The sequence below is a fragment of the Athene cunicularia genome (genome assembly GCF_003259725.1).
Source record: "Athene cunicularia isolate RWA chromosome 12 unlocalized genomic scaffold, athCun1 chr12_part1, whole genome shotgun sequence".
Lineage (NCBI taxonomy): Eukaryota > Metazoa > Chordata > Aves > Strigiformes > Strigidae > Athene > Athene cunicularia.
The window spans coordinates 21211645-21235343 of record NW_020799116.1 but is presented as its reverse complement, the minus strand read 5'-3'; the positions used below and the strand labels follow the sequence as shown (position 1 = coordinate 21235343).

At 38.5% G+C, this 23699-nt stretch overlaps 1 protein-coding gene across 1 annotated transcript in view; it reads left to right on the top strand.

Moving 5' to 3' along the window:
* Positions 1-23699, top strand: part of VGLL4 (vestigial like family member 4) — an 81815-nt gene that overhangs the window by 24805 nt on the left and 33311 nt on the right. The gene's annotated exons all lie outside the window — the stretch shown is intronic.

Here is a 23699-nt window from a genome sequence, read left to right as displayed (position 1 = left end):
TATAGTATCATACTTTTGTGCGTGGTTTAAATGCTTGTTGGTGCACGTTGTGTCTATTTGTCTCTTCATTCATCATTGTTTCAACAAATCGGCGATTCAGACCAATGATATAACTCCCTTTTTAATTGTCGTGACAATTAAATTGTTGTGACCCAGTGTGAGCAATGATTTTCGTATGACAGTTCAGTGTATCTAACTTCTGGAAACAGCAAGCATTATATTTGTGGCAATAATATGACTTATGCAATTAGGCTTTTGCCCTACCGCTTCCCTCCAAAACAGGTACTCATGAGTGACTGAAAACGTAGCTGATCTTGAAACCACAGTAACCATGCTTAAATGGTTCTCTGTCCCACCTCGTGACAATCACTTCAAGAAGAGATTTCTGTTCCACTTCTAAATGTAAAGATCACTTTTAATGGTTTTCTTGTTATTTATGGCTAAGTAAATTACATTCTTAAGTTGGTTGGAGAATTGTAATACTGGCAGTCTCTTAAAATGAGAGTTGATAAAGAGTGTATGTTTTATTTCCTAAGAATTGTCTGTAGGCAAATAGTAGTATTTTGTACAGTAAAATAGTTTGAATATTGTACTCTTATGTATACTTGCTGTATTGAACAGTGTCATACTAACAGGATGTTTCTGCTGAAATAAGGTCTAGGAAAAGTTTAGCCTTATTGTAAAATTTAGTAATTCTCTACTGCTTTATTTCACAATGGGATTGGATTGTTTTCATTTCTAACCATGTCCCAAAATGGAACATGATACAGTAAGTGTGAGCCATAATTTTATGTTGTGGGTGGAAGGCAAAACTGAAACGTTAAGTACAATGTCTCCTCTGTCCTGCCAAGTTCTAGGTCTGTGAAAGGTCAGAGTGCAGTAAATTCTGTGCAGTGGATATCTGGACAATTTAATTTCAGTTCCACACGAGTGTATGCTCATTACCTAAGTCTGAATTAATACATTCATGCTCAGAAAGTTTGCAGTATAGCAGTGTCAGTAATACTAGGTTCCTCATTTAGGGGTTGTGTGATGTAATTAGGAAAAAAAATAAATTTGCTTTGTTTGTTAGGGAAATGAATCTTTTTTTTTTTAGAAAAAAAAAGGATGCAGATGCCAGCTGCAAATGTAATCTTTGTTGGCTTTCTTTCTTTTTTTAAAGGTGATTTTTCTTAAGTTTCTGAATGCAGGCCCGAGATAGATCGATATTCGCCTTGTATAAATACTATTGGCAGTAAGATAATATTTTCATTCAAGTTGGATACTGTTGTCTCTGTGCAATGTATTCATTGTTTTATGGATAAGGGGACCACTGGGACCAGTCTTAATCACCACAACCTTCCAGCATGCTGCGTTTGTATATAGTCTTCTGATTTACAAGCCAAGGGTGGAAAATACGTGGTTAATGCTTTTTGCCTATACAATTATTTCATTGTAAGGCACTCTGATGATTCTTGCACATATAAGATGCCCTGTGATGTTAATGAAATTCATGCTCTGCATCTCTGAAAGAAAGCTTTTGTTTCTGTAATGCATCATCTTTCATATGCGTTACATGCATAAAAGGAAAAGGAATGGCAGCATTCAAGGTATTACAGACTTCTCCAGGCAGGTGACATTCAGTATTATAGTGAATGCTTTGTAGTATGTCCATCTAAAGCGTTTTCAACCCAGACTGATGATCTGAGAGAGATTTAGGCAACACTTTAAAAGCAAATGAGATTTATGCAACTTCTCATTATATTTTTACAGGATAGTGAATTCTAGATGTTAGTTTCCATGAGACGAGTGCTTTTGAACCTTATGTTCAAAAATTTAGCCTTTTGCAAGGGTGTAAGTGAAGAAAGTTTGTTCTCTGTCAGTGACACTGTGCATGCTGGGGTGATATAATATATTGTTGTATGCTGTTGACCTTTTTTTTTTTTTTTAAAAAAAAAATTACTATTATTTCCCCTGCCCTCAAGGTACATGTCCATGCAGATTTTTGATAAATGTGGTTTATGCCTATGTTTTTTAAATACCTAAGATGGTGTCCTGGCCTATTTCTGCATGGTAAGCTATGTAAAGAGGACAGGTTTGGTTGACCACAGCAGATTACAGGAGTGACTTAGACACTGGCAGCCTAATGGGTGAGAGTTGAGGAGAGTGAATGGAATAGCAGCAGTAATTATGGGAAGTAACTGGGTTCTCTCATGATACTAAACCCAAAAACGTACCTTGTGATATTCCTCAGTCTATTGAGTGAGAAATGTGGAGGGGGGGTGGTACATGGGTTTAGACAGTAAGTCTCTGCTCCCCTCTGCTCGCCTCCTGCAGCTGATTTTTTTTCTTGCTTGGGAGATGGGATTTGTCTATAGGGGTATTTTATCTACAATGGAGTCTTTATCAGAAAGAGATGCTGGGTCTGTTAGGACCCCCTCCTCTTTAGCCACCACTCCCGTCACAAAATAAGGCCCATTTTACCCTCTCCTCTTGAAGAAGGGGTATGTAAACTGAGTTATACTCAGGATGACTGACATTTTCCAGCACTTTGGAAATAAGATGGTCTATTTCTGGGTTAGTAGAAGCAAACCTTGGTTAGTTTGAGTGCCTGTTCCTGTAGTTGAGAGCACCTCTAGCTCAAGAGAAAGTAAATAAAAATAAAGTAAATCATTTTTAGGATGTCAGCACCTCATGATTGTGTATCTTTTGGTATTGTGTGTTCTTAGGCCTGTCCTGTTGCGACAGGAATGGTAGCAACCAGAACTAGAGAAGCCTAGCAGCTGCAGCTGGTATAAGAGGTGAAAAGTCAGATTAGAAAGCCTGGGTTATGGGAGGGGCAGGGAAGCTGTGGTGTGAGAGAGGATGGGAGACTGGGGTGATTGAGAAGTTGAGGTTGATGAGAAAAGTAGGTGCTCAGTGCAGGAAGAGAGGGCAGTTGGAGAACATATCTTGAATAAGGGTGTTGAGATTGTTGGAAGGGGAGAGAGAAGCTTGTAGATAAGTGAAAGGGTATGTTAAGATGGGAAACACTTTAAAAGGCTGAGGAAACTCTGGGGACACTGTGGAATATTTGTCTTGTTTGGGAAGCAGTGAATTTCAGGAATTGAAGGTGTGGTGGACGAGTCTTGGGAAGAGACCTGACATGTGCCCATATAGTCTGCATGCCCACATTCTTATTTGTCGTTAAAAATGTGGTAGTTCGGATCCTTTCCTCTCTACCTCTGTTTTCCCTCCTCAGTCATTTGGGTTAGCCTGCTTGTTCCTGCTGACCCACAGCTGAGCTGTGGCCATGTCACCCAGCCAGCTGCAACCAAACAGAACAGACAGCAGTTGAGTTGTTCTTGCTTTTCCCTGAGTAGTGACACTGACTGTGGTCAGTCTGCACTCCCTGCCAACTGTTTGCAGAGAAAGGAGGGGGATGCACTTAGCTTTGAGGACTCTGGCTGTCTTTGAAGTATGACTGAAACTTGCCCACTATTTCAAAGTTTGGGGTAAGGAGAGTGGCAGGAGTTATGGTTGTATAACAGATGTTTTCCTTGAAAACTGAATTAAAAACAAGCAAGCAATAAAAAATGAGAAAGGTTTGTGTTCTGGTTGTGTTTGCTCTCAAGTTACAGCAGCATTTGTCTGTGATTCCACATAGCATTGAGTAAAATCTGTGGCATGGGCAGTATTCGTCAAAGGGAAATTTTGACTTCTTCACAGTAAGCTAACATTTGGTTTTAAAATGCCACTCTGAGCACTGTAGCTTGGAAGCCCCATGTTGCTGTTACCCGTTCCATGCTGTACAATGACCTCTTCTATTAAAGATGGTGAGTGATAGTTGTGCCAGCTGTGCAGAGAGGGGAAGAGATATGAAGTATATGCAAATATAATTCCCCATACTTTGCTGTTTTGTCAGAAATTTAGAAGTGAATAAGAAATAATTAAAAATTTGGTGGTGTTTGAAAAACTGGCACTGTTTCCGTTGAAAAAGAGTTTTGATGGAGAATTTTCATCAGTATCTAGGCTTGATTTTGACACTAAAAGTGGCCTTCCTGGAAGAAAAAACATCTTACCTTGTGTACCTGTAGAATTGGAAATGCTAACTTTGATCCATTGGAAGAAGTAGGGTTTCAGGTTCCTGGTAGTATCACAGCATTCACTGTCAGTACTTGTGAAGTTTGAGAGCAGGAACTTTTGAAGCTGATGTTTGTATTTTGGAACAGGTGAAAGGTTTTCCCTTACAAAAGCGTTGATGGGAGTGCTATTTCTTTACTTCTAAGACCTGCAAAGTTGAATTTACAGATGGCAAGGGCATTCCTTGTAGTAGCTAGTGGAATTAATATAATTTTTGACATTCCACTGGTGTATTAACAGAATACTACACACATGCATGTGTGTGGGTGCATGTATGTATCACATACAGTTAAAGCACATTCTTTCTTGTATTACTACTTTAAACAATGCATGGGCAACACTTTGATAGCTGAATGTGTGGCTCTTTTTTCTTGTTTTCTTCTACTAGATCCAGAGGACAATAGAGCCATCAGCATCTTAAGCAAATGTGCCATTCTCTGAGTTGCTGGGTTTTTTGTTAGCACTACAATTTGGGATAAGTGAGTGTTTAGGTGTTTGGTTTTTTTTTTCCAGTGTGGTAAAATAATTTATTAAGGTCAAATACTTTTTAAATATTAGAGAACAAGACCCTCAATTGGAAGAAAATAGTCTTATAACTTGAATGAAATTTCATTTTAATTTAATGAAGTAGTAGGTTACAAGTTATATAATTGGGTTTGGTAACAGGAACTTATGAACATTTTCATCCTAATGTTTAGGATAAGTAATTAATGTTTAAAAGCCAAAATTAATTTGTTTTGTAACAAAAGTTGTAATTCATTTTATGGCATAGTTTTTAGCAAGATAGCATTGGGATTCATGGCTTTATCTCATTTATATAAGTTTGCTACCTGTGTTGCCTGTAATATTCAGCCTTTGTGCAAGCAAGGTCAACTCCACATGCTTAAGCAGATTTACATACGTTGACATCCAAGTTGAGTTAGGCCCTGTGAGTATCTTATGTCTCGCCAAGCTAGCTATAAAGGGGAAATCTTTTCAAAGACTTTAACAGCCTTCGAGCTCTTTGCTTTACTTCTAAACCCTGTAATTAGTGGTTTCTTGAAACTGGATTTGCCTCTTCCCAGAGCTGAGGGATATGCACAGTAATTTTGAAATCTAGCCTCTAAACATGGTCTGGCTTCTAACTTTTCTAAGTAAAAACTGTTTTGGATGCCTGAGCATCAAGCTGACATAGAACTGACTATTTTTCTTTAATACACTGTTTTTCTTTTTTTTTTTTTTTCCCCCCTACTCATTTCTCATGTTGGAAAATTATACAGTATTTTCTTTGCCCCATTAACACAGTAATAGGGCATGGCAAAGTTAACCACTGTTTGCATCTGGATGCTCTGATGGTGTTCGAGACTCTTTGTAGTTCAAGATAAATTATGTTTGTGATTATCATCAACCCTTCAGAAATTTAAATTAGTATGCAAATAACAGGAAATATTATCAAGATTTTAATTAGCAAATAACAATTTTTAAAGCTAGATAAACTAGATTTATCTGTTATGTATTCTAGATGCATTTTTAAAGTGTTCTGAGCCCAGCTTAAGAGAATCAAAAGAAAAAAACACCAGCAAATTGTGAATTGCTAGGCACTACTGAGAAATGAAAAATATGCTTTGTAAACCTGATCTTCCTAGCCTACTGTTCAGTTTGAATAAGCAGTCAAAGAATGAGGTCAAGATAAATCAGGTGGTATTGAACACTTCTCATTAGTGTTTCACTTCATAGAACTTGGAAGTGATCACCTGGTTCATTGCTTTCCATTGCCCTGCAGTCTTTGGTGATTGTGCAATAGTTACTTAGTTTTAGAAAGATCAGCAGAATGTGTACTCCGCATGTTCTTGCTCACCATTCATTACAAAGCTTTTAAAAACACTTCAAGCTTTGAAACAACCAGGAGTTACAGCTTTTGTGCCACAGTAGGAGAACAGAAGGTAATCGAAGGCGTAGCTGAGTTCTGGGTCAGCACGATCCAGCGGATGGACGCGGGGTGGGCTGCTTCCTCCATTGCCAGCGGCTGCTTTCCGAGACAAGATGTTCCTGCTGGCGCGGCAGCTGCTGCCAGAGGCATCATACACTGCCTTCTGCGCCCATTTTATGTTTTCACCCAGAGAGGTAAATGTGGCTACTGCCAAAAAACACGCCAACAAAAAAAAAACAACCAAAAAGCCCTGCCTTCGTCCCTGTCTTTTCCGTCCTCTTACCTTTTCCTTGCTTCCTTCGTGAAAAATGGTCTGTGGTACAATAGAAGGGAGCCGTTAGTTTGTAGTAGGAGACAGCTTTCTTGAGGTGATGGAGGGAAGACTGGAAGACAGAGGGAGAGTGTTCTTGCTGATGAGGGCAGACTTTAATTAACCAAAAGCTTTTTGAGTTGTTAAATGTCTTGGAGTATTTTGATAAGATATGAAATGGCTGGTTCTAAATTGCTACATATTTACAAATAAGTGATCTGATTTTTTACTTACATTCACAGTGAATATGTTTTTTTAAAATCTCTCTGTCTTCAAAAAAAGTGACTAATACAGAATAAGAACTGCAGGACAGCTAAACCTTTAAAAAATTTTTTTTAAAGAATCCATCCCGCAGTCCAGACAAGCCATTACCATCCATTCCTGGGTCCCAGAAGAGCTTGAAATGCTAGATACTCTTGGGCATCACTATTCTTTGTTTCCCAGGCAGTTCCATTAGGCCAGTAAGGAACTGAAACCAGGATGCTTGCTGGCTTGGTCCTTCAGGGAATAGAGAACTTCATAACTTGAGTTACCAATCAGTTTATGACAGTGGATAAGGTCAAGTACACATGCATAAACAGAGTTTATATATTACTATTGTTTTTTTTTAAGTAGGATTGCAAAAGTTAGGGCATGACAAGAAGAAAAGAAAATATACAAATTATTTTGCTACAACTTAATACTGGGCCGAAGTCTAGTATTTCAGTCTCAAGGAACTCCATTGACAATAACAAAAACATCTTTTCTGTTCTATAATGTCTGGCATATTGTTGAAACCTTCAGCTAGTAAAGGACAGGTAGAATAAGGCAGCATGCACTACCTTTAGTTCAGAGATGTTCTATCTGGTGGAGCGCTTCTTTTTTTTTTTTTTTTTTAAGGCTGTGAAAAGGAGAAGGTAGTTTGGTGTGATTAAAATCTATTTGCAATTTACCTTTATGTTTAAAAAAAAGCAATCTGGAAGAATGTGTGTTTTGCTATCTTCTCTTCACTGGTGCAATTGTCGTTACTTAATGCTTCATAAAATGTATATGCAGTTGGTACATTTTGTGGCATCTGACTCACTGAGCAAAGTGCTTAGCTATGTATTGTTCTGCAGGGATCTCAGCGGCACAGCTGTTGAGATAGCTGCTTGCAAGAAACTTTAAATGTAATTTTCCTTACCATGCATCTCTGAATTTCCTGCATGTTTAATACATTTTAACTGTATTTCCTTCTATCTGAATGTATTTAAAAGCAAATACCTCTTCTTGCTTAAAAAAGAATTTTTGTTTACTTTTTTCTGTGAAATTTATTCTAACTGAAATAATAAAAATCGAGGTGGTAAGTGCAGCATCTCTGCAGCTGAGTGTGTGGGAAAGAAGCAGCAGTATTTTTCCTTCAGGCACATCGCCACCTAGCAGCTGTTAACTAAAATCTGCTCATTCTTTGGTTAAACTTGTACCTAAGTACTCTTGCTTTATTCCCCCACTTGGTTCTTTGAGTGTATTGAGGTATCAGCTAACAGGTGGTCTATCATAAATGCCCATCTGACCTCAGGAGCTACTGTAACAGGTACTTTTGTCCATTCCAAAATGGAATTCTACAGAGCAGTACTGTATGGTGTTTTACATCAGAGTGTGTCTTACCTCTATAAAGCCTGCATCTCGGTTGCAGAATTGGTCACTGTAAGAAATAGTTCCTCTTTTCTGATGATCATCGAGGGTGAAATTTCAGTTGTGTCCAAGTGAGTGGCTTGCACGTTGTTCTTCTGCAGTGCCAATTCTCAACCACTGTTGTGCATTTCCCGCTGAAAGACATTGTGTGGCATGGAGTGTAGGCCAAGCTAGTAAAATTGCACCAAAACCATCTCCTCGGGCTCTTCAGTGCTACTGCCTGCAGCAGCGACAAGCATGGGAGGACAGCGTAAGGAGAGACAAGGGGAGGACAGTGGTGGAGAGGCAGAGGACTAGCAGCGTTGAGGACAGCAGAGAGAAGGCAGTGAGCCGTGGTAGCTTGCTTGAAAATGTTTGTTCAAAAGCAGCTCAATATATGTTTAAGTGATGTAAAAAACATACAAACCCTTACTGTCAAATCTGGTAAGGAATTGCCTTTTTTTCCTACAGAAATTCGGATTAACAAATAATACACAATTGTAAGGATTTATTTTTATATTAGGTCTTATTATTGCTCAAGTAAGCCACGACTGTACATTTTTATAGTGGATAAATTTTATCAGCATTTAGGAACCAGTGACACAATAATGTACTACAGTCATAACATGCACTGTAACTCTTTGAAAAGGTAAATTTCTCAAGCTTTTTTTAAATCTGAAAAATGCTCTCTTCTTCTCATCAGCCATTGGTACATCCACATCAGCTGTAGCTGAGGCAGGTGTTTGCTTTCAGAGTGAAACTCCCGATTGCCCTTCTTTAGTCTGCATCACAGTGATCTCAGCTGTAAACTAGATTCTGTTCAGACAAAACGAAGCTGAAAGAAGTGCAGCACGAGTGCCCCTGATGTGCCTCAACTGCCAAGGGACCTTGGTCCAGCTGACCAGACAAAAACCAGTTCAGAGAATATCCATGGAGTGTAGATGGTTCAGTCCACTGCACCACTTGCTCTGCACCACTTTGGTAAGCGTACCACCATACTCTCCAAGAAAGGAGAGGTTTTATTTTCTTATTGTGAGAATTGTAGAAGAGCAGCACAAAAATCTTGTCAAACTCCACCCTAATGCAGGGACTAGATGTCACAATACATATTTAGCCTCCTGGTTTTGACAGTGGTGATTTACCTACTCATTGGAACTACCTTTTCGGTTTTGTTTGTTTGTTTTGTTTTGTTTTTTTAAATCCCCTTCATTTGCTTTCCTTGCCTCAGAATACTTCTGTGATAAGACACTCTTGTGTGAAGACTGAATTTGCTTTCCATATTAAAGTGAATCAGAAGATCAACAAGAGGTAGAACTATCTCATCTGCTATAATAATTAGATAATTAAAATCACATCTAGTGAACTTTGATGTGAAGTCCAGGGTGATTCATAAAGACACGTGGATTTTCAGTTACCTCTAGGGGATGCTGTTGTGTTAAAAGTTCCAGTGTTTTAATCATTTTATATATGGATATGGGTGTTTATCTGCCTTACAAAAGAAAAGTGTGCGTAATCCTGTAGGAAGTACTCTAAGTGAAGCACAGATACTACAGCTCGTAATTGTGTTTGCAACTATCAAAAGGAAGAAGAACTAACATACATCTTGGGGTGATTTTAACAGCTTGTTTTCCCATGTATGTTGCATCTAACCCGCTGATGCATGGATTATTGATTTCAGTTCAGTGGAAGGTATCTCAAACTGGTGAAGCGTTTGATGAACAGCAGTTTGAATCAATCAGTTGGGAATTCTTTGCTGTCAAGTACTTTATAGTGACCCTGTCAGTATTTAAGGTTAATGTTTGCTGGACTTGAAATTGTTGAGCTGTTCAAGTTTTCTTTCAAAGAAAGGTTTCTTATTAATGGATTTTGGTTTTAAAATGCTTGAGATACATTCACATTGATAATTTCCCCCCTGTTCTTTCACTAGGCATCGCCTTACTTTCAGCATGGATATTTTAATTTAGAAATTCATAAAGCTCCTAGTGTTTGGTACTTCTTTATTATTATTTAATGTGAAGCAACTAAGTTGTTCATTACTCAATATTTGATAAGTGTTAATCATAGTGTATACTGTACTGCTGAGAGCCATTCACATAATAAAGTGATCATTACTCTTTAAAAATCCGTAGACCAGTGATTACTGGTCTAATAAAGAAGACATCTTTATTAGTGTCTGCACAGCACTACTGAGCAGTCAGTGTTTTTGCAGGCAGTACCCAACCTTGCTTTTCCAAACAACTAGAAGTATGTATCTTTGAATATAGAGGGGAATTTATATTGGACTTTGAACTATAATGCCCTTTTGTAGCTAACACAGTATGTACAAACCTTGTCTGGTAGACCACTGCTGTAAAGAAGTTTAGAATATTGCTTTCTTTTCTTCATCACCTGCACTTCCTACAGAAATTTAAGTATTTTAAGTTGGAAAAAGTAAATACTTACCTCTTCTTATCTTTCTGAAGCATCCATAAAATGTGTTGTATTGATGTAAATTCAGGGATGCTCTCTATATTAGAAACTGTACGTCAGAAGTATTTTTCCAAAAAAGCTTTGGCGTACTTACATAAGAAACTTGCACTTCATGCTGAAGAAATGTGCCTCTTCCGCTGTGTTGTAGGTATGGATTTTTTTATCACAGTTTATATCTTAAAGGGCTAAGACTTCTCTTGCTGCCTTTATTAGATGGCTTGTTTAATCTGAAGCATTGGTATAGAGTATCTTTGAATTTGAGTATGTACAACAGGAGCTGCTATGTAAAGCTTATAGTCCCGCCCCCTGCTTAAAAATCATCATGTTCTTCTCTTTATTAAAAACGTTTATCTTTCTAGAAAATACCATGCACTACTTTGGTCTGGAGATGTGTGGCTGCAACTTTTGTGGTAACAAATCCTATGAAGCAAAAAAACCAACTGCAGCCTTTTTATCAGGTATCATCCAAGAAATGTACTGTTACCTCAGCGTTAAGTACCTATTAAGTTTTGACACCATGTTAAAGTCTTAAAGATTAATAGCACTTCTAATTAGGAGAGTGCCCTTGCTGCATATAAATAATCAATAAAAGGCTGCTTGACCTATATCTTCCCAGCAATGCAGAATTCCTCTCGGGTAATGTGTTTCTTACTGTATTGAATTCAGCCCTGTTAATGGACATGGTCCTTCGGTCGAAGCACATAGGTGGATAACACACAGGACTATTTTTTGTATCTGAAGTGAGGAGAAACCTCATTTCTGTTCAAGGGAATCTTCCTTGGAGGTAAATGTTTTATTCCTATTTATCAGTAGTAAATGTAACTAAATTACCTAACCTCACTGCAGTGTCCTGCATTCAAGCAGTACTTTTCAGAATGCCTTGCCCAAAATGTCACTGCATGAGTTGCCTCGGTAATATACAATCTTTCCCTTCTCTAACAGAGAGAAATTCCCAAGGTGTCAATGAAAGTTTGTTTCTAGTTTTCACTGTCTGCTGTGGTGTGAAAATCCTCCATCCCGGAAAGGCAGGGATGGGTGATGTTCCCAGCCAGCCAGGGCAGAGGGAAGACTGGGACTCCATTAGCTGCTTTTGTTTGTCTTGGACCAAACTCCCCCCGTATTTATTTCTCTTCTTCTGTCAGATCAGACTTCAGGTGCTGATCAGCGGCAGGAAGTGCAAACTGATGCCCCTTAGGTTCGCACATGCTTCCACCCCTACAGATGTTCCACCCTCTTCTGATGAGTCACGCACATCTGTATAAGCAGCTGGAGGCTTTGTGATGGAGGTGGGGACTGCAGAAGGGCAGACCACATCCTGAGATGAGAGCGACTGCTCTGAAAACCTCCATCAGTTCTGTCGTCTAAACCGGAGCTTTAACAGCTGTTAAAAATCCCGAACGCTGCGTGTTTAACTGCTTGAAAGGGTTTTAAAAATCAAGTGTAATTGTGTGCTGATTGAACTACAGCAGTGTGTGGGTATGCGGTGCCCGTCTGTACGCGCACAGGTACACCCACTGCTCTGCCTTTCTTGGCTTTTGGCTGTCTTCAGCATGGCCGAGCTGCTGGGCTGTTCCCTTACTGTAAAACAGCGTTCTCTTTCACTGTGATGGCACCGGGAGATGGCTGAGGCCATGCTAGGAGATTAAGTACAAGTTTAAGAGAAAATTAATTTTAAACAGCTGGATTGAACTCAGTTCTCCTGCTCAGCAGCCCGACCAAAAAGTTGCTGTGGGTCGGCTCCTGCCCCGTGTCCAGAGGAGGCTCCTCTGCTCCCCCTCCATCCTCCCGCTCCATCCTCCCGCTCCATCCTCCCGCTCCACCCTCCCGCTCCACCCTCCCGCTCCATCCTCCCGCTCCATCCTCCCGCTCCTCAGTACTGAATAATATAGAGCTGGGATTGAATAGAGTTGAATTTTCAAGCTCTTTCTTATCCTGTGCTTTCTTCATAACAGAAAATTAACTAAAGAAAAAAAAAAAGTAACAGATTTCAGGATCCTTTTACTTTTTCATTGTTCTTTGTAGTAACCAGTGCTTTCTTTGGAAGCAGTTGACGACTTCTAATGAAGATGGTGAAGTTTTGCATAAAATTCTACTTATGTAGTACATGTTCCTGAATGTTTTGTTGACTAAGGCAGGAGAACTGTAGTTTTGGCTCATTATTTCAATTCATTATAATTATGCCTGATATTTATGGAAGATTCTTTCCAGCCCCTTTTTTCCCCACCCTCTTCTCAAGTAATTGTTATTTAACCAGATCTTAGCTTTAATAGTTCAAAAGCAAAAAAACCCCACAGTTTAAGGAATACACTTTACTATAGCAGTCTTTGTTTAGTTTAAACATCTGTTGCTATTTTCCTTATTCTGGAAGTTAACATTTTTAACACTAAAATAAACACATGCAAAATGGAGAAAAGAAAAGCAAAACTTCAGTGGTGTTCATAGTGAGGTGTTTATATCCCAGTGGTCTAAAAAGTATAAACACTGGCAACATCTGCACTGAACTCGAAGGGTGTTTTGGAGATGCCTACAGATCTTCCATGCCTCTGCCACAGTATTTAGTTTATAAGTGAGTTGTGTCAGCAGTGATGGATCCTGGCTTTTCAAAGACGCTGCTGCAGTAGTAATTATATTGACGACAAAGTGCCCTTTCAAACTCAGTTAATTAGGATTTACTGAAAAGTACTTTTGCAGATGTAGGATCAGATACAAACAGATTGTATGGTGTGAAAATAGGTTTGAAATTTCAGAGAAAAGAATTATGTACCGATATGCCACAGGCAGTAAGTGAAATGGATTCCTTATTCCTTTAGGTTCTCTCTTGAAACACTTGCTTTTGCTTATTGAGATAATTGGTATGCTGGTGAAATGTGTCATTATCATTTTATGAGGTTTACTGGCACTTTAATCTTTCACCTCTGCAACAAGGCACTGGAACTATGTGCCATTGATTTGTAGCTGCAGCTTACAGGTAGGGGATGTATTGGTACATAAGAAACAGGGAAAGTTCTTCCATTGTGTGCATTTGCAGCCCTTTAGTTCAACATGGAGTAGAAGAATGAAATTTGCCTCCCAACACGTCCTGATTTTCCTTGCCCAGCAAGAGTTACAGGTAGCAATTTGTTATCTCCAAATGTGAGACTCCTGAATCATTCAAATGAGAATGTTTAGACTTTGCCAGTGGGAAGGTGACAGTTATATCAGCAATGATCAGCCATTTCAAGCAATTTATTGTAATCTATTTGGTGCAATAAGAAAGAAAAGAAGAACTAATTAGAGAATTGTTCATTCAGCATCTGTTGATGTTGTTGATGTTGATTTTTAGCATGAATGCATCTGATATCCTCCTACTAAACATTTGCTGCCAGTTATCAACAGTGGCCAGTTTAATGAGTAGTGCTTTCATATAATTGTTTTCTTCTTAATGAGCTGAGAGACATCAGAAGACTCTTGGGGGACTTGTCCTCGCTGAGGTGCAAAGGCCATGAAGCAGAACCATTCTGTACCAGTCTGGCATTCCCAGTGCTTCGTATCAAATGACAAGCACTTGATCTGGGCATGTATTCAGAGGTAGAACATCTGCATCTTGTTTTGCAATGGAAACTCACTTAACTTTAGCTGAATATTCTTCCTCCGAGAGCCTTGTGTGTGAGGTAATGGCAGGAGGGCTCAGAGTTAAACAAAACAAATCACAGGTGATCCTGCTCTTTGACTAGTGCAGGGGCAGTCTAGCAAGTTTTGGCTCCTCGTTTCCAATAGAATATGTATGAGAAGGTACAGTGTCCCAGTAGAAGATTTGTTTCATTTTGTTGTTTATCTGAGGGAGTGTACAGATGGTTGTGTGTTGGAAGGCAGATTTCTGTCTTCCTTCCTCTCTCTTCCATTTTCAAATGCTTTGCGTTATTACTACATTCTCAAGGCTTGAACTGCTGTGCTGGGAAAGGTATAAAGAAATGCAATAAGATGCTAAGAAATCCCCCAGGCATGTTATGAGACTTGGAGCACTCAAAATAGTTATAGAGTTCTCTGGACAGTCCAGAAGACTGGATTTTTTTAATGAAGAAAATTGGATCCAGATTTGTAGAAAAACACCCCTTTTTGGTTTCAGGACAGCTTACATTAGTTAGTGGCATATTACATAATTATTTCACTGACTTCCTGTAGCAGTGAAGCATTAGTTGGCTACAGCACTGAGCTTGCATAGCTATAGATCTTCTTAGGGCACTTCAAGGCATTTTGAATATATACATCTCTTCCCAAAAAGGCCAGTGTAGATGTTTGATATCAAACAAGGAGCCTGAAACAGGTTCTGCTAACTTCATTTGCTTTTTAATGAAATGTAATGTGTTTTCTTAAGTTATAAAGAATAGTTTCCATCCATTTTCTTTGCTGACCTTGCATTTTACTCTGGGCTTGTAACATCAGTTTCTCCTATTAACTCTGAAGTTTAGTTTAGTTTCTAAATATATAAAATGACTTTAACATTATTATTCTATTAAGAATTAGTGAAATAATAAATGGGGTAAAAATCTCCTTCATGGTGAATTAAATGTTCTTAATTGTCACGCAGTGTAAAATTTTTGTTTTAAGTCAGATAAATTAAGATGCACCTACAGAACATTCCCCATTTATAGAACATTCTGTGGGTTTTGCTTTTTCAGTGCGTCTTATCTTCAGGAAAAAACAATGAGCTCCAACTTCACAGTTGGGCTTTTCTTACTCATTTCCTCCTGGTGTGAAGTTGGGAATATCCTCTTCAGGACTGACATCAAAATTCAGTTTATTTTCCTCATTCATCAAAGGCAAGATAGATTTTGGTCATACTTAAGCATTTTTTTCTCTGGAGTTCTGTTGTTCTCCTCATCCTTGATGCTAGTTCAGCATTTGTACTGAGAACTCGAACAAGGAAATTAACAAATACAGTAGTGGGTTATCCCACAGCTGTCAATAGATAAGATAGGCAGCACTTTTTTTGTGAAATAAAAGGTAGTAAGGTTTGTAGCAGTAAGTTGAATTCTGTGATAATGAGCAATTTGCTTAAAGGCTGTAACTTGTTACTCACAAGTCAAATTTGTTACAGTGCCAGGTCTCTTTGGATATAAATCCAGGGATTTTAGGAGACATTGAAAAAGCTTAAATTGCTCCAGAGTTTGAACAATGCACTGTATTGTATGGAGAACTGTTAGAGAAAAAATAAAGCTTAAACAACAGTCTTCATTGTGTGGCATCTAAAATTATGAATGAAAAAGTTCATCCATATGTATTGGTTTTGCCTTTTTTAAATATCTGCTTTGCATGAAAATAGTTGACTATTAATTTCTTCTTCAGGATTAATACAGATGGGCCTTTATATTTGATTTTGGCTGAACAGACGACAGTTTTAACATGTTGCATGCAGACAGTGTGCCAAGCAATTTAGCAAAGTTGTTTACACTAACAATAATCCAGCAGGACAGAGCCTATAATTTTTGACTGATAATAGTATGAGGTAGTGATGAATACAAGTTTCTGGAGGAGTGTTTAAAAAAATGGTATTATACTTTTTTAGTGTTAAAGAGTCATGAGTGGTTTTGGTTTAAATTTCTTTTTTAAAGCCATCCAATTTTTTCTTCATCATGCACTCCGTATTATCTCCCTCAAAATTACTTTACAAATCAGTGTGGAACGATTGCCGGACACAGTCACTCTTTCCTTTCCCTTCCAGTAAAAGCCATGCATTTTGGAGATCATTGACTGTGCAGTATAGCGCTGCTAGATGTTGTTGTATAAGCACTATGCAAAGACTGTGGGTTCAGTAACAGATGCACCATGAGTACCATCATGCACAGTTTGAATTTCCTGGAGGCAGATTTCCCTTGGTGCTTCATTTAACAGCTTTTTTTAAGAGCGAGCTGACATTCTCATGCCTGTCTCTACAAGTTGATGTAATGGCGCGTGTAGCTTGGTGAGTACTGGCATGTATCTTGCCACTCTTGGTGGGATGGAAGGAGAGGCCGGAGATCATCAGCACAAGTTCAATTTTGAACAGGCAGTTGAGCTCTTAATTAGGGTTGTCCCTATCAACTTGTAAACCTCATGTTACAGATGGATGGAGTTGGAAGAGTTTTATTCTTAATGTCAGTAGTAGTTTGGCACTGATTCTAAGGTAAGGCAAGCTTGGAGCATTTTACTTGTTAGGAAGGAGCTCTCTACAGCTTTTTCTTGTATAATCTTGGTGAAGTTAAAGTAGTGGTGTTCCTGGGAACACCACAACATTGGTTTTAGCCAAAGACAAAGTCATCCAGAAATTCCAGTGAGGTGGTCAGTCTTCATCAAAGACCTTTAGATACCTAGTTTTAATAGAAACGTAAGTCCTGAGAATCTTAGGCAGAAAGCAGTAAGAGTGTGGGGGACAAGTGTGAAATGGAGTTTAGAATGTTTCCTTTAACTAAGTTTCATGGCACTGTTTGGTATCAGATTAACACCTTTTTCTTCGCTTTTTAACTTTGTTGTTGGTAGTGTTAAAAACAAGAACTTGTTAAATGTCGTACCTCATGGTGCAATGTCCTGTGTGACACTTTGTGCCTCATTTTGTCTTTGGAGGAAAAGATCATCCCCAATGTGGTGTACATGGATGGAGGTAGATAGTGTTTGGGATATAAAGTGGGGTGTTACAGTCTTTGTGGCATCAGAGGAGGAAAGAAAGTAAGCCTTCATCAGGCAGGTGCCAGCTTAGTTCCTTCACAAAAAATGGCTTCTGTCTTCATAATACACATTGTTACAAGAGTCCATCTTTCATTATTTTAAGACACGTTCTTTTTCACTCTTCATCATTTTGGAGTGTTCCTTGTCAACTGTGAGAAGCAAGCATTGCAGTGTATAACTTTCCTCCTATTCTTCCAAGCGTTGCTAGCAGGTTCCAGGAAATATATTTGCTCTCCCAGGAAAAGTTTGGAACCAGTTGTGTTTAAAAAGCAATAGTTTTTCCTGGAAACCCATTTGACAGGGCAGGCATGGAAACCACTCAGCATTACAACTCCCTGGTTTGCAAGACTTAATATTTATTCCTCAGCGTGCAGAAATAGGTTTTTTGACTTTAAACATGGGTTGTAGTTAGAAGTAAGAGAGATCTAGTAGATGAGCCTATCTTCTTTTTTGCCCAGGATGGTACTGTCAGTGCTGTATGGGAATATGTCAGTGTTGAAATACTTACTATGTTTTATTTTAACCAAAAATCACAGAACAGCAGATGACCAATAGCCTCTGTAGCAACCATCTACAAAATGCCCAGCACAGCAATCTTTTGAGTAAGAAGAGTGAAAACCAAAGCAGCTAAGTGGAATAGCTGTTGGTTTTCTGGGAATGAGTATTTACTTATTTTGCAAATGGCATTATCACACTTTGGTTGCACTTTAGGGATGGTATTGTGACTTCCAATTTTGTTATTTAATTGTCAATGTTTAGTATGTCTCACTTATGAAGGTGAATCTAGATATTTGTAAAATTAGCAGGCCTTGGCACTTTAAGAGCAGAACCTTACAGAAAATTATGTTTCTTGACTCCAGATTACTAAATTTGAGTTGTTTTCTCTGTTGCATTGCTAATTGTAATTAAATGGTTGTATGAAGAAGGTCAAAGTTATCCAGTCAAAAGGAAATTATTTCTATGAATCTGAGTTATCTAGGAAGACCAGTATATGTCACACAGGAGCTAGCCAAGTAAAATAAGACTATTTAGTTGTTCTGTTTATATTCTTTGGAAAGCAATCTGTTCTAAAGCAGGAGCTCTACAAAAAGTACTCAGCATATAGAAAAAAAAGTTCATATAAGTATGGTACCTCCTTTGTGGTGGTTTTATACAGAACACATTAAATGAAGATGGAGTGAGGGAAGTGCGGTATGATTCATATAGGACAAGTTTGAACTCAGCCAGTTTCTTGGATTTAGTATAAATATTTATGGCATTGAAGGGGATTTTTTTTTTTTTTTTAATATGCTTCCTTGTGCTCCAGATCTTTTAGATGTCCTTCTCAGACATCTGGTGTGCATTGCTGCTTGTTTAACCCCCACCCTTCAGTTTTCATGCTGTGGCATCTTGGAGAGCTATCGCAGTCACTCTGTGGTCGGCGTAAATTAAATCTCATAGAGCCAGCTGGGAGAATGCTGACGTGCACACTTTTCCTGCTGAATACTCTAAAAGCAGTGGCTACAGTTAGAGGTGAACACTTTGCTCTTGTCTTGCTGTAGGCATCATACTGAGCTACTTACCAAAGGTGTCAAATACGAATTCCAGCATTAACAATGATGTTTACAGACTCTCAACTAGTTTCTCTCTTAGAAGAAGCTTATTTTATCAGCATTATATAATCAATGTATATAACTTAGCTCATCAGCAAAAAAAAAAAAAAATTAATAGTTTTCTTCCATTAAAAATCCTTAAAAGTCCTAATTTCTAAAACTGTAACTGCTTTGAGGTACATTACGCTTGCCTTAACCGCTAATCTGTGGATGTACTTTGTTTTTGTTTGTAGTACAGTAAATTGAACACTACCCAATTTGATTTCAAGTGTTTCTCAATGAGTCCATTTAGAAGCAAGTATGATAACAAACATTTTAATACTCATTGTAACATATTTATTTTTGTAATCCTCTCTGCAGAATCCTAGTCCTCACAGAAACCTAGTTAATTCAAACTTCAGCTACCCCATGAAGTAAATAGTGAACATTATTTACAGAGGGGAAAAAAGATCTGTAATTGGTTAAATTCACATAAGTCAGGGGATAAGGCTGACAGCAACATTCAGAGTGCCTTGGTTGTAATACTTTGTCGTAGCTGCTAAACCAAAGTGCTTTTACCTGTTTGTTTTGAGATGTGCAAATAAAAGTTGTAATTAATAAGCTAAGCAGATAAAGACTCTGGTCTTTGAAACTTGGACTGGTGATACATGGACTAGGTGCTTGCTTTCTGATCAGCAGTCATGGGGGGAGCAGACGCTTCTGGACTAAAATCTCTTGTGACTGTGGTTCATCTATAGTGGAGCCCTTCTAAACTGAGATGATGACATCTGTTCCGGTGGAAGTAGTTAAGTCTTTTTAGCTGATCCAAGGAATGAGCTCTTACAAAGAATAGTGGGATGGAAGAATTTTAAGTTCCCCTATTTGAGCCATGGAATCTCTGCAGGTCAGTTCTTTTATATTTGAAGCCTGTTGAGTTGCATAAAAGGAATGTGCCCACTGATGCTGGCAGTTAATTTCATAATTCTCTTCAGAAGATGAGTTGAGATGAGAAACTTCAATTAAACAGCAGTCCAACTGTGGTCATGCAATTCATGGCTCAGCAACAGGCAAGCTGATAATCCATTTGTGACCTAAAGCAGTGCTTCCAAACCTTCTTAATTAATGCAGTGTCTCACTGCCCCTGAAGTGGCTGTTTGGTTCCATTAAAAAATTCACAATAGTATTTAGTAGAGTGCCTGCTTAACTATGCGGTGGAACATCTTTAATGTGTGATAGAGAGTAGATCTGCAGAAATGTTTGGGATGTACATCATTCAAGTAAAATGGGAAAGGATTTAGCAGATAATTAACTGGGGAGTAATATCATCGTCATGTAATGAGAGATTTAATTTCTGGATCCTGTGGAGCTAGTACCATGTGAATGGTGGGACACAAACATACAACTGACATTTTTTGTTACCTTTATTTCATCAACTCATCTTCTCTTCCCTGTCTTTTCTCTGGAATGAGTTGCTTCTGCAGCTTTGAAATAAATAAACAAGGAGCCTGGAGTTAAGTTAATCAGAAGGGAGATTCAGCTAAAGAATAGTAAGTACAGGGGAAGGAAGACAAAGCTCTCATTAAAGGTCTTGGAGAAGTAAAGTGTAATTCTGGTACTATTCACCCATTCCAATCCAATGATTGTCAAGATAACTTCAAATATATGAATTTCTGCTTGTTCCTTGCTTTTCCAAGTGTTCTGGAAAACCTGCCCTCGGTGCCCAGAAAACTGTGAGAAAGGCTGTCCAGGCAGCATGTAATTTTTTGGTAGCAAACACAGTCCCTCCCTCTATCTTTCCTGCCTTCGCTTCCCCTTGGAGAGAACATTTATTTTAAGCGACCCTGCAACTTGGCCCCATAAACCACCTTCCTTCTTGTGAAATAAACAGTCCAGCTACAATTTAGACAGTGCTTCTATCTATCCCGTAGCACCATAGGGCTGTCTCCCTTTTATCTCTCTGAATCTGACCTTGGGCAGTCTCAGTCATTGCATGGTAGTGCTGACTTGGAGTGGGTAGGAGCGTTAATTCAGATCCATTATCTTCAGTCCTTTTGAGGAGGAATTAATAATGTTCTCTGGTACCAGGTTTTTCACAACTGAATCTTCTAGTGAAACAATGGTTTTCAAACTCTTGTACCCTGTGGTTACTTAAAATTCTTCGGTCGATCTCTTCGTAGTGAGCTTTTTTTCCCAATAAAATCACTTATCTTAGTTGCATGTCATGAACCCAAGATTAAAAAATGCTCTGTCAGAGGCACAAAATTAATTTTATCTTTTTCTTAAGTGGTGGTGTGTGTCTGTTGTTTATATGTCTTTCTTTATACCAGCACCCCTGCCCCTGGAGAAATTAGGTGGCATCCTTTCCTCTCCATTTTATGAGCCACACTATTCTCTGGGCTTTTCTAGAAGATGAAGCCTTCACAAGTTTTCAATAATTAAAACACTGCATGTGAGCAACATCTGAGGAAGACTGTTGGGTTGTGTCTCAGAATAATACAAAGCCAGTGGGTTGAAGGATCTATATTATCCAACCTTGTAGGGCTTATGGTGAGCTTGAATTAATTCTCTTCTACTGGCTGAGGCACTGGCTGGGTCATATCTCAGCCCACTGCCATCAGTTACAGTAAAACCCTGCACATAAGGAACTGGCAAGCTGACATGTCCTCCTCATTTTCTATGTAAATAGCATGATCAAAAGACTATCTTGTTTTCATCTGAATGGCTCATGTAGTTTGCTGTTGGATTCAGAGTGCCTGACTGCCCTGCACAGTTGTCATTGCTCTCTTGCTTCCCCTCTGGAGAAGGGATTTTGGAGCCCATTTTGGAGGACAAAGGGATTTTGTTCTTTACAATGGATTCTTTGTGGGAGATGGGGTGGAATTGTTCTGACACTCCATGGATTAGTCTTCAATATTCTGACCAGCTTGGTTGAAGGGGCTCTGTGTTCTTAAATACGTGAGTTCATTTCAGACAGGCTGCAGTCAGGTAGCAGAAGACCAAAACTGAAATGGAAATTTTTCATGTGTTTGCTAGGCCAGTTGTAATTCGCTCATTTCACCTCAGTTTAGGAAGAGATTATTCTGTTGGTGACCATGAAGGTGGCAGCAGCTCCTAGTTGTGTGTCCATGTTCATGAGATGGTTACGGCTTGCCTCCCATCCCACCTGCTCCTGTCCTGTGGAAGCAGCTTCAGGTATTTGACTGCTCAGCCACATGCCATATGGGGAAAATGCAGTAGCCAAGACTTTGCTTTTTATGTGTTTTGGGGTTTGTTTTTTGTTTTTAACTTACCATTTTGAGTCACTTGTATGCTTCTAATAGGAATCCAATCAGGGAACTTAGCACAAAGCTTTGCAGGACTTGCATTCAGCTCTTTTAGAAGGCTATTTTTCTTGACACTCTGAATTTTTCCACATGTAGCAAAGGAGAATAATGTGAAAAAAGGTGTTCGGAGCATGTTTATAGTAAACTACAATAAAAGCTTGCCGTATATCTAAAAATAGACTCCAATTTAAATAAGTGGAATATTTTTTTTAGCTTTGTGTAGCACCTTTTGCTTCAAATTCTTATGAAAGAAGAAACGATGCACAATTTATTGGATTTAATTTTAATATGACCCCATTAGAATTGAACTCAAAAATTAATGTTTTAAGCATGGTTGCTGTAGAACATACTGACTGTGCTTATATCCACAAGGGGCATTGATTACCCTGTGCAATAGTCTAGAATTAATTTTCTCTTACAGGATCATATCCATAAAATACCAGCCATCAGAGCAGAAGGTGGTGTTTCAGACCTGAGTGTCTACATTGCTGTCCACTGACAGAAGCAGTATCTAAAACAACCCTGAGATAGGGTAGCTAATGTTTTCTGTCTACTTAGGAGGAATTGTTCACATTTGAGCTTTCACAAATTGAATTTGCTTTTTTGTCTCTCTTTGCCATTGCATGAAAGTACATAAGGTATCATTTAGTATGTTGAAATACTGCTTAAACACCCAATCTAACAATTTTTTCTGTTGTGACCTTGCTGTGACTTCGATTTAGTTTTGAAATAGATGACAGGTCTGCTAGCTTTGATTGTTTCTGCTAAAAGACAGGCTACTCTTTGATCAGTTTAGCTTTGCCGTCTTATGTAACACAGTAAGTCATTTAGCTGGGTGACAAAAGAACACCTAGATCTGGAAACCACCATCGTTTTAGAAACCAAGACCTTCAACATCTTGACTTAGTTACATTTCATTCACAGTTTTTTATTGATAGAGCTTTTACATTTTTAATAAAATCACATTATCACAATAATAAAGGTAAATCATTTTATCTGGCAACTTTTAAAATCCACTTATCAGAAACGTGAAAGAATGCAGTATAACAATTTTGCAAATAAATTAAAGGAAGCTGAATTCTGATATGTTTATTATTGATACATTTATTATTTAAACTTTTCATGGCGGTAGTTTTAATTACATATTGTGGAATGATTGTCTGTATTAGGAATTACTGTAACCATCAGCATGGTGTTTGTTTCCTGCTTTCTTGAGTGTATGCATCCCATAAGCATTCCAGCCAGGTTACAAGGTGCCTCTTACTCTGAGGCCCCAAGGCTGGTGGGACCTCATCTCTCTTCATGGGTCTAGCCCACAGACACTTGCCTAGAATCTCTATAGAGATTTCAGCTGCATGGAGGAGAAAACATTACTTAGAAACTTAAATGACTAAATTTCAGTATTACTGTGCAGAGAGCATGGTGTAGGGATACACCAGAACAACTTACAATACTTAAGAATGCAGTATGTTTTGACAGCATTAAATGGATCATACATCTTTTTGCTTCCCCAGTAAATACAAATGTCATGTTTTCTATACAAATACAAGAATGTGAAATTTACTGTTTTCTGCAGAAAATGTAAATGATGCTTCTCCCTTTGTCTTCCTTTCTCTTTTATCCCCCACCTCGTTTGGGATGCTCTTGTTGGGTCACGCTGGTCTGCACTGAATAAAAATAATCTGTTGCCTTCTATACATAGG